This window comes from Simochromis diagramma, unplaced genomic scaffold, assembly GCF_900408965.1.
Source record: "Simochromis diagramma unplaced genomic scaffold, fSimDia1.1 OVJJ01000602.1, whole genome shotgun sequence".
Taxonomy (NCBI): domain Eukaryota; kingdom Metazoa; phylum Chordata; class Actinopteri; order Cichliformes; family Cichlidae; genus Simochromis; species Simochromis diagramma.
Genome location: NW_024387040.1, coordinates 3,465,390 through 3,479,686, shown reverse-complemented (window position 1 = coordinate 3,479,686; position 14,297 = coordinate 3,465,390). Strand labels below are relative to the sequence as shown.

General features: G+C 40.7%; 1 long non-coding RNA gene across 1 annotated transcript; it reads right to left on the bottom strand.

Moving 5' to 3' along the window:
- Window positions 1–1,705: 1,705 nt before the first annotated feature.
- On the bottom strand, window positions 1,706–13,614 carry LOC120741048. The gene is made up of 3 exons (XR_005697546.1): window positions 13,603–13,614; window positions 7,689–7,691; window positions 1,706–4,108 (listed from the first exon to the last, which is right to left on the bottom strand). It is a non-coding gene; the product is annotated as an uncharacterized LOC120741048 (long non-coding RNA).
- Window positions 13,615–14,297: the final 683 nt, after the last annotated feature.

Below are 14,297 nucleotides of genomic sequence, written 5' to 3'. Positions count from 1 at the left end.
TTTGCTGGTTTCCTTTATCTCTGGTGTCTACCATCAGGTTTTAGGGTTACTGTCACCTTACTGCCCCATGGAGCTGCCTCGGCACTGAGATCTTATGGACTAGGTCCTGTGGTAGACACTCCCAGCATACCCTCATGACATGATTGGCTACGCCACACCTGTCAGACATGCTAATCTAACTTAAGAGGTGATAGGTTGACAACCCTGGTCTTCTCTTAACCTGAGGGCCCAAGACATAAAACCCCAGATCTGATGGCATGATTACAAAATCAATCATCGACCTGCAGCTGTTCCTCCTAGTCATGCTCTCCTAGATCATACTGTCATGTCCCATGTGAAGTCTGCCAGTGGGACATTGGAATCTCCAGACAGAGACCTCCCAGCAAAACACAAAGGGAGTCAAAGAAGCCTGGGTGCTCTAAACCGTTGTTCAGCATATAGGTACAGGCAACAGTGTGGACTCATCTGCAGATTCGAGTGTGAAGGGAAGCACTCATCTACTGGGGATCCAGTGAGATGGGGGGATACAAGTATACCTACCCCTGCTTACCACCTCTCACCACGTGTAACTCCAAAACAGAGTTGAGACCCTCTTCAGGAGAATAGCCAGTGTCTCTCTGCTTCACACAAAAACTCAGACTCCTTCTCTACCAGAGAGGTAAAATTTCATGTCCCAAGAACCAGTTTCAGAAACTGGAGATGGTCTGTCAAGGCCTCCACCTTTGATTGCCACTCAATCCACATTGCACCCCTACTGCCCCTCCAGCTGCTGGTGGCTCTTACAGACCATGTGGTTCCTTCAGACTGAGCCCAGCCCCATGAGCTCTCTAGCTGCTCCCCAGTGAGCCCTTCCCCAAGGCCTGACTCCAGGGCGAAGCCCAGTTAACCCCGATCTGTGTGAGGTAACATGGTTCAGCTTTATAGAGTTCATCATAGGGGTCTTTTATAGTCAAACAAAAACATTTCAATAAAATTTACTTAAAAAAAAATATTGAAAATGACCAGTATTCTTTGCTCTGAAAAGCTGGCAGTGTGTCTGCTGAAGGCCTGATTGACAGCTCGCACACCAGCCCACATGAGCCACACTGAGCGAACAGAGTGTGGTTTTAAGTGAACCAAACCAGTAAAACAAAATCTCTCTATAGGCACAGTCTACAGTGCCACCGATGTGGCTGGATGGCTCAGTCACTGTAATTTTACATGTTGAAGTCAAAAATCATCCAGATGCTGGGTGATGCATGCTAATGTAACAAAGTGAGACAAGATGTGTGTGTGTGTGTTTATGGAATTACTATGAATATTCGCAGTAATTATGACACAAGCACACACGGCAACTTACACTATTACATCTGGAGCCATTGTTAGCAGGATGTAAGTACCGGAGAGAGATAGTCTCTGGAGCCCTGATTATCCATGAATCCCAGCTGTCTTAAATGAAAGCTGTGGTCAATGCAGAGGCAAGTCTCTGTGGCAGCCCATCAAAAACAAGCATCAAAAGAAGATGCACTTGCAAGATCAAGGTACAGCTAGCAAACTGCAGCTTTTGCTAAAAACACTGATGCTAATGCACGCTAACTTTTATAACATTACGGTGTCATGGGAGGAGTCATGCTACAACAGTGTCTCATTGAGGTTAGTATTTAATGATTAAACTACAAATGTCAGTACTAAACAGCCTCCTTACAAGCTTTCAGCACTTATTATTTAACATTTATCAATTATTTAGAAGTAAATCTCTGAATTGCTAAACATGTTTAGCAAAAAAAGCACCACTGTGTTCATTAGCTGGTTTCTAACTTATTGTACTAATTTTAAAACAATGTACAAATAGGAATACCAAAACTCTTCATGCAGAGTCCTGAAGAGCACCAATTTGTACATATCCACTGTTAACACTTAGCGATTATTACAGCTTTAATGAAAAGCCCACGATACACCATTTTTAAGCCAAAATCTTTCTGCATGCTGTTAACCTTTCCATTGATGAATACCACTGCGCCTTGTTATGAATCAGTTAAAGTGTTGCACTGATTTTAAGCAAATATCAGGAATTTAGTCATAATAAAATGTGAATTTTAACCAGATATATTTATAATGACAAACTAAATCTGCATAATATAACTACTCATGCACCGGGAACTTCAATCACTGCTCCTCAGCGACTCTCTGCTTTCTTACCAAATCAGGAGAAACAGTTTTATTTCTTTTTAAAATTCATGATTTTCCTCTCTTTGGGGTTTTATCAGCCTCTGTGGTGATGAAGAGGGAGTTGGTCAGAGTATAAAATAACTGCAAGGAAATGCTGCAATCGAAACGTTGTTTAAATGAAGCTAAGATGACAGTTGTTTGAGAAGTTTAAGAGCCTCCTGTTTAAACCTGAAAGATGCTCAGCCTCACAGCGAGAGGCATTGTTAAACGGCTACATACACCGTACCTCGTATTTGTCAGCCTGCTGTTTATAACCGGCCAAAGGTATTTCAAATATATTAAGTCAGAATATCAGTATAGTTATGTTTTATTTGGTATGGTTTTGAGCATCTGAGCAGAGAGAAATTTGTCAATCATAAAACTCCACTGGGAAGCAAACGGCCGCTCTTTACTGACCTGTAACCTTAGGGGTCCAAAATGCACTGCAGCCATAAACATGTTGTAGAAAACCCTCCTCTTTCTCAGACAGTTATAGCTAACATAAAAAAAAATCCTACTTTAACCATAAATCTCAGCTGACTGCAACAAGTCGAGGCAAGTTTCTTGTGCGATAATGCAAGGCAGGCTCGGAAAGTTATAGGCTACTTCATGCAAGTGTTTACAAAAACTAATTTACAGCACTTTATCATAAAGATTCACTGAGTATCACAAGCTGATGATATATAGCGAGAGCGAATCTGAGGGTGGAATTCTCCTTTAATGTCAGTAGCAGAAACAGTGTGCCTCTCATCCATTTACCTGCATCTGGGCTGTTTTCAGCACTCATTGATCACTGTTGTCTTCCTGCATGGTTCCTCAGCTCCTCTGCCTGGATGCATTTCTGTCAGATTAAAGATGTTCCCCCCCACCCCTTACTCTCCTGCCTCTAGACGCGTCCTCATCAACTCACCACATCCTCACGCACACATGAAGCGGCAACCTTTGCAGCTGAAAAATGAAAATGAAAAGACAGTGCAAAAGTGCTGAAAGCTGCAGTTCTTGTATAGGCCACTTGAGGCTGGTTCCTAAAGCAAGCCAATCCCTATAAAGTGCACCAACATTGAAATTCCCAATTTTAGAGCAGAAATATGCCCGCTTCTAGCTTTGTACAAGAAAACGGTTTCATTTATTTGACCCCTTACTAATACCAGTGGTGCATTTTTTTAACTCACATTGTTAAAGGCTGATAATGGCTTATAGCTTACTATCAAGAGGCCACTTTGACTGACAGCTGGATATTTACACTGTTAGCTTATAGCTATGTTCTTGAGTTTACCTAAGCTTGTTCACTGAACTGGGCCATGTGTACTGTTTGGAGCAATTGTAATGCAATTATATGACAAATGGGTTTGACTTCCTGTGCAGTAAATGGACTAATAGGCAAGAAACTGTGCTCCATTGTTATATGTTTCTATACAGTCTACTGTTGCACCTTGCTAACCAAGCTTGATGCCATTAGCATTTTGATGTAATTATTTAGGCTTCTGTTTCCACAAAAGCAACATAGCTACAGCCATAATGCTGAAGTGGAGGATGAGCACAAACCAGTGGGGGCTTTTTTTTACAGACCAGTCCAACACACTCATTGCTTTAAACTTACTCTGCAAAGGTAATTGCTTTATAATTAGCTAGGAAAATGAGTGCAGGGTATTGAAGCATGTGCAAACAGGAAATACAGTATATAGGCTAACAACAGAGGTTGAAAGTCAAAACTTTATCCTTTATTCTTTAACACAGCTTAAACTTCCTTAGAGAAGTTTTCCTGTAATTTCTTTCAGTAGTCTCCAGGAAGAGTTCTTCTTGGAGGACATTTAAAGCTCTTCTTTGGATGTCGGCTGCCTTTCGTTCTGTTCTCAGTCAAGATGATGTCACATTGCTTCAGTAATGCTGAGGTCTGGGCTCTGGGGAGGCCAATCCATGACTGTCATGATATTTCATTATAAATCAAGATCCAACTGTATTTCATACTTCCATTAATATTATTCGATTCCAAGATCTTCAACACTACTGGCTGAAATGCACTTCAAACCACGAGAGCTCTGGACTTACTGTTGTATCTCTCTCTTGACCTCCTCTGTAAATAGTGGAAATGATTTGAACCAACATTTTTCAAATTTGGATTCATGACTCCATAAGACCTGTTGCCACAGATTTTTAGGCCGGTTCCTCTGTAATCTGGCACGCTCCCCCCTTTTCTTCCTGTTTCCCTTCCATAAGAATGGCTTCTTGACAGCAACACTTCCACTGAGACCATTTCTGATGAGGCTTCAGTGAACAGTAGATGGATCAACTGAAAGGTCAGATGCATCTTTTAGGTCCTGTATCAGGTCTTTGCTGGATTTTTTCCTATTGCTAAAGGACATGACTTTCAGATATTGTTTATCTGCTGTAGGTATTTTTTTTTTTTAGAAAGATGCGATTCAAAATCGGCTTTTCACTGAGTTATCTGTCATGTAGAGGTACAATACCGGTTCATCCTTTGAGCTAGGTGCTTTCATGCTTGAACTTTGGAAAGGCTGGAGACCTATTGCTCAAGACCACTTTAAAAAATTCCAAGAAAGTCTGGCATGCAGTAAAAACAACTATCTGCCAAATATACATTCTGCAGACACAAAAATGAACCACAAAGTGAGCAGTTGTCTGGTTACTTTCCATGTGTCAGTCACACCTCAGTACTAATTACCCCTTGCTTGGCTGATTACGATGCTGTGAGGCTGACATTGATGAAGGACATTACATGATCAATACTGAGCTTACAGTTCCACATTTCACCTGGCACACACCATAAATATGCATGCAATCCACAATAATGCCCACTAATTATTCTAAACAGTACAAGACATCATAATGGAGGCTGAAGGTTTGCACTCTGTTTATATCACGCCCTCCGCGGTGACTTTATTCTTACAGAAACACTTCCCCACCTCTGATGTTATTTTTATTTGCGTTCAGTGAATAATGCAACACCACAAAAATCACAACCAAAAAGTTACTTCACAGTGTTTTTTCATATCCCAAACATACTTGACAATAGCTCAGTAGCAGTTAACTCGGTCTGGGAAGCTTATTTCCATCCCAGACAGAGATGGTAGCTAGAAATAAAAACAGATTGTGGCAGTTGACAGGTGGAATGAAAAGTGGGTAGTTTCCTTGATGTAGAAAATGCTCAGAAGCACTAAGATCAAAGTTACGAATGACTTTTAATATTTATCCAAGAAAAATATTTCTGAAAACATCAGTAGTTGTTTTTCTCCTTTCATTGTAACTGTTTACTTTGCAAAAGGGGCCAAAAAATGTGGTTTCATTTTAAACAGCGTTCACTAATAGGGATTCTTCTGAGCAAGCCAGTTAAGGGTGGAACAGTCCCGCTTTAGCGCTTTTTAATTTAACATTAGGGAAAATATACTGTATCTAGAGACTTCTGCTTAGCTTACTTGCAAGAAAAGTTGCCTGTTAGAAAAGGATGCACATCTCTGTTTTTATATTTTTTTTGGCAAAAGTCACAAAAGTCAGAAAATAGAGACGATGGAGCTAAAATAATTTCTGCACATAGTTTATTGACTTTCTGAACTTCGATTATGGCTGCAGTGGGATTGAGGAGGAGGAGGTGGTGGTGGTGATGAAGTGAAACTTCATAACATTTACATTTTTCCCTCATTAGTCACACATTTTATCCAAACCTTGAGAATGAATTAGGCTGCCAACTAAATCTTATTGATTTCCACCCATTCCCCTGAAATGATATAAATTGTATCACCCAAGTATGATGCAGGGGCATCCAGCTCGTAGCAGATGTGGATTCACAATGCACATTTTAGAAGAGCATGTGCGCGCGGGAGACGAAGAGGTGCGGGTTTGTGATCAATAGTTTTGTTTGTGGACTGCTTTTGACGGACCCTCGATGGTTAAAAGTCGCAAAATTAATAATGACTACACCTTTAACTACACCTGATGATCCATCTACAGTGGGGTGGGAAAATTGAGAAAAAGCATATTATTCTGTAGCATTTGTTAAGAAGTAAAATACTAATGAGAGTTGTAATACAGAGCAAATGTCAGGTTTGTGATTCAATATTTCAAATTAAAGTGCTAAGTCCTTGGTTTTATTCTGTACTCTAGCAGTGCATTTCTCCCCTTTTTTAAAGTTTCTCTCACTGCTTTCCATTTCAAGTCGCAGGTGATATTCCCTTGTTCCTGAATGGATTGTCATCGACTGCCATCAACTGCAGCGGACCTTGAACCAGATACAAGATGAGGGATTTCTTTGCCCTGCCTGTGTGTGTGCGTGGCAGCCAGACTGAGGATGAGTCTGGGCTGGAGGACGGAAAGCACAAAGCACCGTGTCTGAGGCCTACCAGGAGACCTCCGATAGCCAGTGCACCGTGTCTTAAATCTCTACCCCAGTGTCATCTCCCCTCATGTTCCCAGACGCACCGCGGCCCAAACAACAGCCTATCCAGACACAAAGCGCTGACAAGCAGCTGGTAGGTTACAGCGCTGCGTGGATGGAAACATGCGCTTTATGCTTCATTGACAGCAATGTTATTCCTCAGCTGCTCTTCGTTTTATCTTATATTTGTATGTCTTAGCCACTTTTTTTTCCACATTATTAGCAAAAGATTACTGTTGCTGCTGGCAGAAAATTCACCAAACATCCATTCAGTTCCTTTTGTTTTTAATTATGAGAAGTTTTCATGAACATGATTTAAAATGAATTATTTCTTTTAAAATAAAACAGATCATTAGAGGTGGTCAGATTGATCGAAATATCGATAGCAGTGATACCAACGCTGATATTGGATCCATACTGCTGCGATAGGATTGATACTTCAGTTCAATAAGTTCAGTATTTAATTTACTGTATTCTTCTTTTTTTTAAATTAAAAATATACCTTAGAAATGCACTATGTCAAAAAAAGTTTTTTTTGGATTGTCATGCCTATTTTATTTACAGCCTGTAGCACATTTAAACAGCAGAAGTTGACCCAAAGCGATTTTGAGACACATTTACATTCAAGGTCTCCAAAAAACATGGTTTCAGATGGTGGTTTTTTGTTATATTAACTAATTATTGTGGAATAAAAATGATGACGAGTCATCTCATAAGTCCTGACACACTGCTCTCCCCTACATAAGCTGCCATTATTGGTTAAAGTATCTAATTTGTATTGATATGAGCAACATTGGCCCTCATTTTACGTGGTATTGAATCAATACTAAAATCTGCAGCATCACACAGCTCACAATGCATTACTCTTGCTTGGGACAAAACTACAGCTATAAAATATGAGCCCTTATTCCCAGGGTGAGGGAACACTCACAAGGTGGGGTTTTTTTTGCCATTGGTGCTGCAACACACATGATCACACCACCTTCAACGCATCACGTACACGTTATTTCAGCTTTCAGGGTTATCATCGTACAAGAGGGTGTTTTAACCACTTTAAATATAGTGAAAACAAAGCAAAACGAATTGACACACCAGTCATGACATGAATCACTTGCTCCTGTTTGACAGTCCTTGTGTTTTACACCACCTCCTCTTACCTCCTTGTATAAGCATTGTCTTTCAGCAGACTGTGCGTCAAAGTACCGATGCCAATGGACTCTGCGTGCGTGTTTCTCATACGCCAGCGACTTCTGATAAAGCTGCTGTGTTTGACGCCTCAGGAATGATATCAGCTTTAAAATATGGTGGTAAAATCCAGATAGTGGTTCACACCTGAAGTGTGAATGACGAACTGCCCGACACAATGATTGTCCAGCTTTCACATTTTATGACTATGAACCAGTGCTGTTCAGTAGACCAATAAAAGCTTTGGATTTTGGTTTAACGCTTGTGAAGTCTAACCCTAAATGTTAATAACATCACTATGCAATATAAAATACAGCTCACTCTGTTAGAAAATATATATTTTTATTCTAAATCCAGTGTGTAATTTTTATTTTTATTTTTTTTACATCTCTGTATTATTCTATCAGTGAGTTTGATTAATTTTTATGATGTTGACTTTATGATTATTTTATTGATACAGTGGTTAGGGTAAGGATGGCTCCTGTAGCTATCTGGGGCCTTTTTTTGGTATGGAGTTTGTCAACACGTAATATTTTACGCTAGGTGACAAATTCTCAAGATGTTACACTTCCGGGCACCCAACAAGTCCCTAAATGACAAGATCAGAAAAATGAGAACTGTTTGGAATCAATCTACACATATTTGCTCGCTTGACTTAAATAGCTTTGGAAAACACGTCATTAAAGTGCTGGTTAAGGATAAGGTTATGGTTAGGGCTGGAATACATGACTGGAACGTGTATTACCGTCATTCTACTGGATTTCACCCATAATCCAGTGCGTAGCATAAGTTTCGCGTTCCTCAGTAATGCGGGACATGACAAATTGTCAGGATGTTACGCCTCGGGAGTGAGAATGGGCTGAGTTTGCATGTGTACCTGTGTGGATTTGTTGGATTTTTTGTATGGTTATTAAAGATGACCTTTTTGACTTTTTTAGTCAACTCTTTTCATCTGATTTTTTGCAGCACGGTGGTTAGCACTGTTGCCACACAGCAAGAAGGTCTTGAGTTCAACCCCACCATCAGGCCGGGGTCTTTTTCTGTGGAGTTTGCATGTTCTCCCCGTGTTTGCGTGGGTTCCCTCCGGGTACTCCGGCTTCCTCCCACCGTCCAAAGATATGCAGCTTGTGGGGATAGGTTAATTGATTAATCCAAATTGCCCATAGGTGTGAATGTGCGAGTGAATGTGAGCGCGAATGGTTGTTAGTCTCTGTGTGTTAGCCCTGCGACAGACTGGTGACCTGTCAAGGCTGTACCCTGCCTCTCGCCCTATGACAGCTGGGATAGGCTCCAGCACCCCCGCGACCCTGAAAAGGATAAGCGGAAGCGAATGGATGGATGGATCTGCTACTTTGTGATATTAAATGTTAATAATATTTAAATCATTATTTTTAGTATTGCACCAGAACAAGTGGAGAAGAAGAGGCAATGTCAGCAAACCACAAGACTTGTCCAAACACTGCAGATGCTGCTGGAGTTCAAAGAACAGCAAAGGGAAGTCCCAGTATAGTCTCACTGAAGTATATAAATCTGTGGGGTAGCCTCTCGGGCAAAACCATGAGGTGCCATCCTTTGTCCTGAAGGTGATGACAGAGGTCTTGGATGTGTTCATCAGCGTCTGTGTTCTCACTGTTGGCTTTCCCTGCACCTTGCAGCCCCCGCCTGTGCTCAGCCTGCTCCCTGAGCGCTGCACAGCTGTGGGTGTCGATGGTGACAGGTCAGCTAATTAGAGCAATGATGTTTCTGTCTGGGGCTGCTGCGTGGATGAGCACATGACTCGTACACGCTCATCCAGGCCTCGGGCCCCATGCAGGCACCCACGTGCACGGAGTGGTTTATGGAGAAATGTTCAGATCCATGAAGCAATAGATTTTTCACAGAAACTGAAGTGATTCAAATTTAAACTTTAAAAAGCATGCTCCACTAATGATACGATGGAGCAACTTTGTCAATAATTGTTGAAAAAGTAAAGTTATGTATACTTGGGCATCCATTTCCCAATTTGATCTCTGGGGACACAACAACCACCATGACCTCTTCCCTCTCACGGAGCACATCTGACCTCCCTGAGCGACAAAGCTTCGTCATAACCTGACACCTCCCCGTGTCACACAGTTTGACCCTTTGCCCCAAGCGATGCCATACTGTAGAGACAGATGGAAGCAAACACACGCTGACGCATACCAACGCAGTACTTTAAGTACTGACACGCTTGTATATTCAGCTCCAAATGCATATACGCACACGTCTCTTGGAAAAACAAGTCATGCACGCACGCATTAACCTTTCCTTCTTCTTGGTACGCAAAATGAAATTGAAATTAAACCTGTAGTACAGTATGATAAATATTTAACACATTCCAAAATAGGACATGACAGTACCATCAGATCATTACATGCTGTATTTGGTGTGAACTATTGCTTTAATACTGTCAAATACACTACTGAATGCGGTCCATTTGACAGTGGCGTATCTTTATTGCTGCAGTATCCAAGCTTTTCTGAGTTGCTGCCAAGGGAGGTCTTAGAGGTGAGCTTCTTTTTTCTCACATAAATTGCTTATTTTTCCTCCTCCTTCCTCCACGAACTGGACCTTTTGCCCCAGTTGGGCCTTCTGTGACTCCAGAGTCATCTACTTTTATTGCAGTTAATGCTCCTAGGTACAAAACAGCAGTGATGTACAGGGAGTTTCTAGTCCTGGCACCCAATGTAAGTGCCAATCAATTTTTAATCACACTTGAATCAATAGTAGCAACTTATTTCTTTAAATAAGAAAGAAAAAAACACAGATGGACAAATGGAAAAAAAAAAGATCTAATGCTTTGACTGTAATTGAAATGGTTAATGATTATCTGCATACCCCAGAAATCTGATCTGCTGGGTTTCAGCATAAATTAAGACTGGGCTGCAAACAACCCAGAACACATTTAACGACCACCTTATGTGAAATATTTAAATATTAATTTCAGCATTTTTATATATATATATGCTGCAGCAGTAAAGTGAGATTAAAAGGCCTATTTTAGAGGTTTTTTTGTAAACTTGGGTTTAATGGATTGGGGGACTTTTTATGACCTGCACTTTGTCCCTGTTGTAATAATAGCAATGTCGCCTTTTTTTTTACTTGCCAGCTCATAAAATCACGTTTGAATGCTTAATAGAGCAAAAATCCCCAAATGGTCCTGATAATTCTATAAATCTACAAATTTCCAGTTGTAATACACATCACACTATCAGACCCTTATCTCAAAAAGCATCTGTGTCAAAAAATCTTTTTCCACTTCTAAACCGGTTTCCCTATCAGCACCCCTCCCTAAGGTGTGCTGATGTACAACGTATACGACTATTTGTCTTGCATGCAAATATGTAAATGACAAGTCTGGGTCTAAGTGCCTGATAGTGAAAAAAACAACAGCACTGCAATAAATGAGTGGCATATGGTTCCAATCGTCCCTTTGTTGGCAATTTCTATACACAAGGCAATATATATAGGTGGAACTGCAGAGGCAGCAGAAACCGTAACTGGAGCCTTATGCTACCTTCCTGTAATGACAAAATTAAGTTTCGACTTCAGGAGTTTTGCTCCTGTGTGTGTGTATGTGTGTTTGGCGAAGCTACGTAAGTGGCTCTTGTATGTACGATCTGTGTATAACATGCGGCGCAGCCTCCGTGTTCAAAATAAAGTAATTCTTATTTTGTTTGTCAGCTAAAGTGTGCGAAGCTCCATTATTACCGCACCTCAACTGTAACCTCAGAAGCTGCGGCTCACTAAGTGCCAAGATGTAAATGCTGTCCGATGAGTCTCAACGATATGCAAAGCTCCACCGTTAATAATTCATGTCTGAGTTTACAAATGGCACTGTTGCGCAGAGACGAATCAGTCGAGTCGTTGAAATGCTGTTTGGAGGAGATGAAAGTTTAATTCCTGTCCTAGATTACTCCTCCTCATATCTAAGCAGGCCCATTATTTTGCCTCCACCAATGTTTTCCCACCCGCTGTAATGGGAAATGAAGGGAGACATAGGCTGCAGTGGTGGGACACGGCCGGTTATGTACTCACCGAGGATCCTCCCTGATAGGTGACAGCTGGGGTGGCTATTTGCATCACTGTTAGAGGGAGTGTCCCATTAGGCCACAAGCTGCTGAAGGGGAAACAAGGCCAGTACTGTAAATATAGCCATATCTGTGTGGATACTGAATGAAAGACAGGGCAGTGCTGACAACACATCCCATTTCCTTAAGTTATCTAGTATGTCAACACAGTTTTGTTTTATGCAGTATTGGTTAAAGACTTTACCTTAACCCTCCTCTTTAATATCCCATGTACAGGGCGACGAAGACAGACTTGACAGTGCACTATAAACATAGACACATACACAACAAACATAATGTTATAACAAAACAAAACACACAACACAAATTATGTCCTACACCAGGATAACTGTTGATAATGCTGCCCCTTCCCTGCCTGGTTCTGCCAGAGGTTTCTTCCTGTTAAAAGGAAGTTTTTCCTTCCCACTGTTGCCAAGTGCTTCCACATAGGAGATCATTTGGTTGTTGGGGTTTTCGCTGTATTATTGTAGGATTTTTACCTTACAATATAAACTTGACAGCCGTGACAGTTGTTGTGATTTTTTTTAACTATATAAATAAAATAAAATTGAATTGAATTGAATAATATAGCAAAAAATAACATAACACAACATAACGTTTAAATGAACTATCATTACTGCAACACACAAACAAAAATCCATGCCCATGTTAAAAATTCTATTTGTGCAAAACTATCAGCTGTCAGCTAAAATGTCAAGATGCAGGCTTGGGGTTTTTTTTTGTTGTTGTTGTTGTTTTTCATCAGCTATAGCCAATAGCTAACATTAGCATGACTAGTCAGGTGAGTATAATTGGTCGCTGACATTTTTAATTTTAATTTCCCAGTGACTGTTTGAAAAGAAGAATCCTGCAGAGGTCTTAAACATGCGCGATACCTGCCTGTTTGCTTTCATGTGAAAGAAGCCGGTACAAAAACGACACATCCCATGCAATACTTTGTCACAGCATTGCTGCTGAGCTTTTAACACCACAAGAAACGAACCTTTTTAGATGAAGACTCCCTGCCGTGTTTGTGATTCTCAAAAATCCAGTGTTGTCGGCTGGAGAGACAAAAAAAACCCAAACCTTTTCTAATTGTGTGAATTTGTGATAGTGACGGTCAATGCCATGCGCTTTAATAAATTATAACCATCGCCTTTATTTGCAGCCTTACTCCCCGATATAGCAGATAAACTGATTTTGCAGTACGAAAGGGCTCTGTTTGGCTTCACACACATTATCCAGACCTTGAAGAGATCTCTGTGTGCCTGTGCGTGGGCTCCTGTAGATCAGTATGCTGCTGTTGCAAGTGAGGAAGTGTTGTCAAAGGCTCTGAAAAGCTCTTTGATAAATGCTGAGGGCCACCACCCCAACTCTCTCTATCTCCCTCTCTTGGTTCAACTCTCTCTCTGTGAACTTGCAGACTTGGAGAACTGAATCTGATGTGATCAAAGGTTTATTTGAATTGTTTCTTTGCCTCAAGGTCCGAGGTCAAAACATTTATAGTGATACCCCTGTTCCAGATAAGAGAGTACTGTATAAGGTGAGCATCTTAGCACTTCAACTCCCGTAACCTACCACTTTTCCTCCTCTACTTTCTGATACTGGATCTTTGGATACGGAGTCTCACAGGTACTTCAAATACATGTTAAACTTTAAAGCAAATCTGAGGCATTACTTCACAGGGATACTGTGCAAATGGATCTAATTTGACATCTCGAGGGCTCAGTATCAGAGGAGTATAAAAACAATGTGTTCATGCAGTATGTCATAAGTAACAAACCAATAACATGTGGGTGTATTTTTAGTCACTTTTCATACTCCATAATTTCATGTCACACTTGTTGGCTGAAAGCAGGTTCACCAATTGATTACACTAAACTGAACAATGTTGGTTTAATGCTTTTTTGCAGCACATGAATGATAATGATTACAGCTACATCGTTTTATTTTGCCACCACATCTCATATATATGATGAATAGATGCTGCGAAAGAGTGTAAAATGGTGTACACTGAATTTGCACTGACACTTTACAGGATGGAAAACAAAGCTTTCACACTACAGCTGCTTAACCAAAAAAAAAACCAAACCCTCACAACTGTGTTAACAGAAAGCAACGTGTGATTGTACATATGCCAAGCAGGTTATCACACACACTCTGTTATGTTTTGGTCAGGCTGTTCTCACACCAAAATGCTGCTGTTTTGTCAGAAGCTGCTGGTGCCTGTGCCATGACACTCCGGCTGTAACAAGAATGAGACCGGTTTTACTTTATATAGCTGCTTGTTCAGTGCAGGGAGAATGTATTTTAACTCAAACTCCAACCCTAACTAGATAGTTTTGTTGGCCAAAGTTTATCAAACAGTAAGTTAAAGCGAAACTACATGAAAAGCACAAAATGTGGATTTTCCACATGGGAAATGAGCTGCTACTAGTTACACC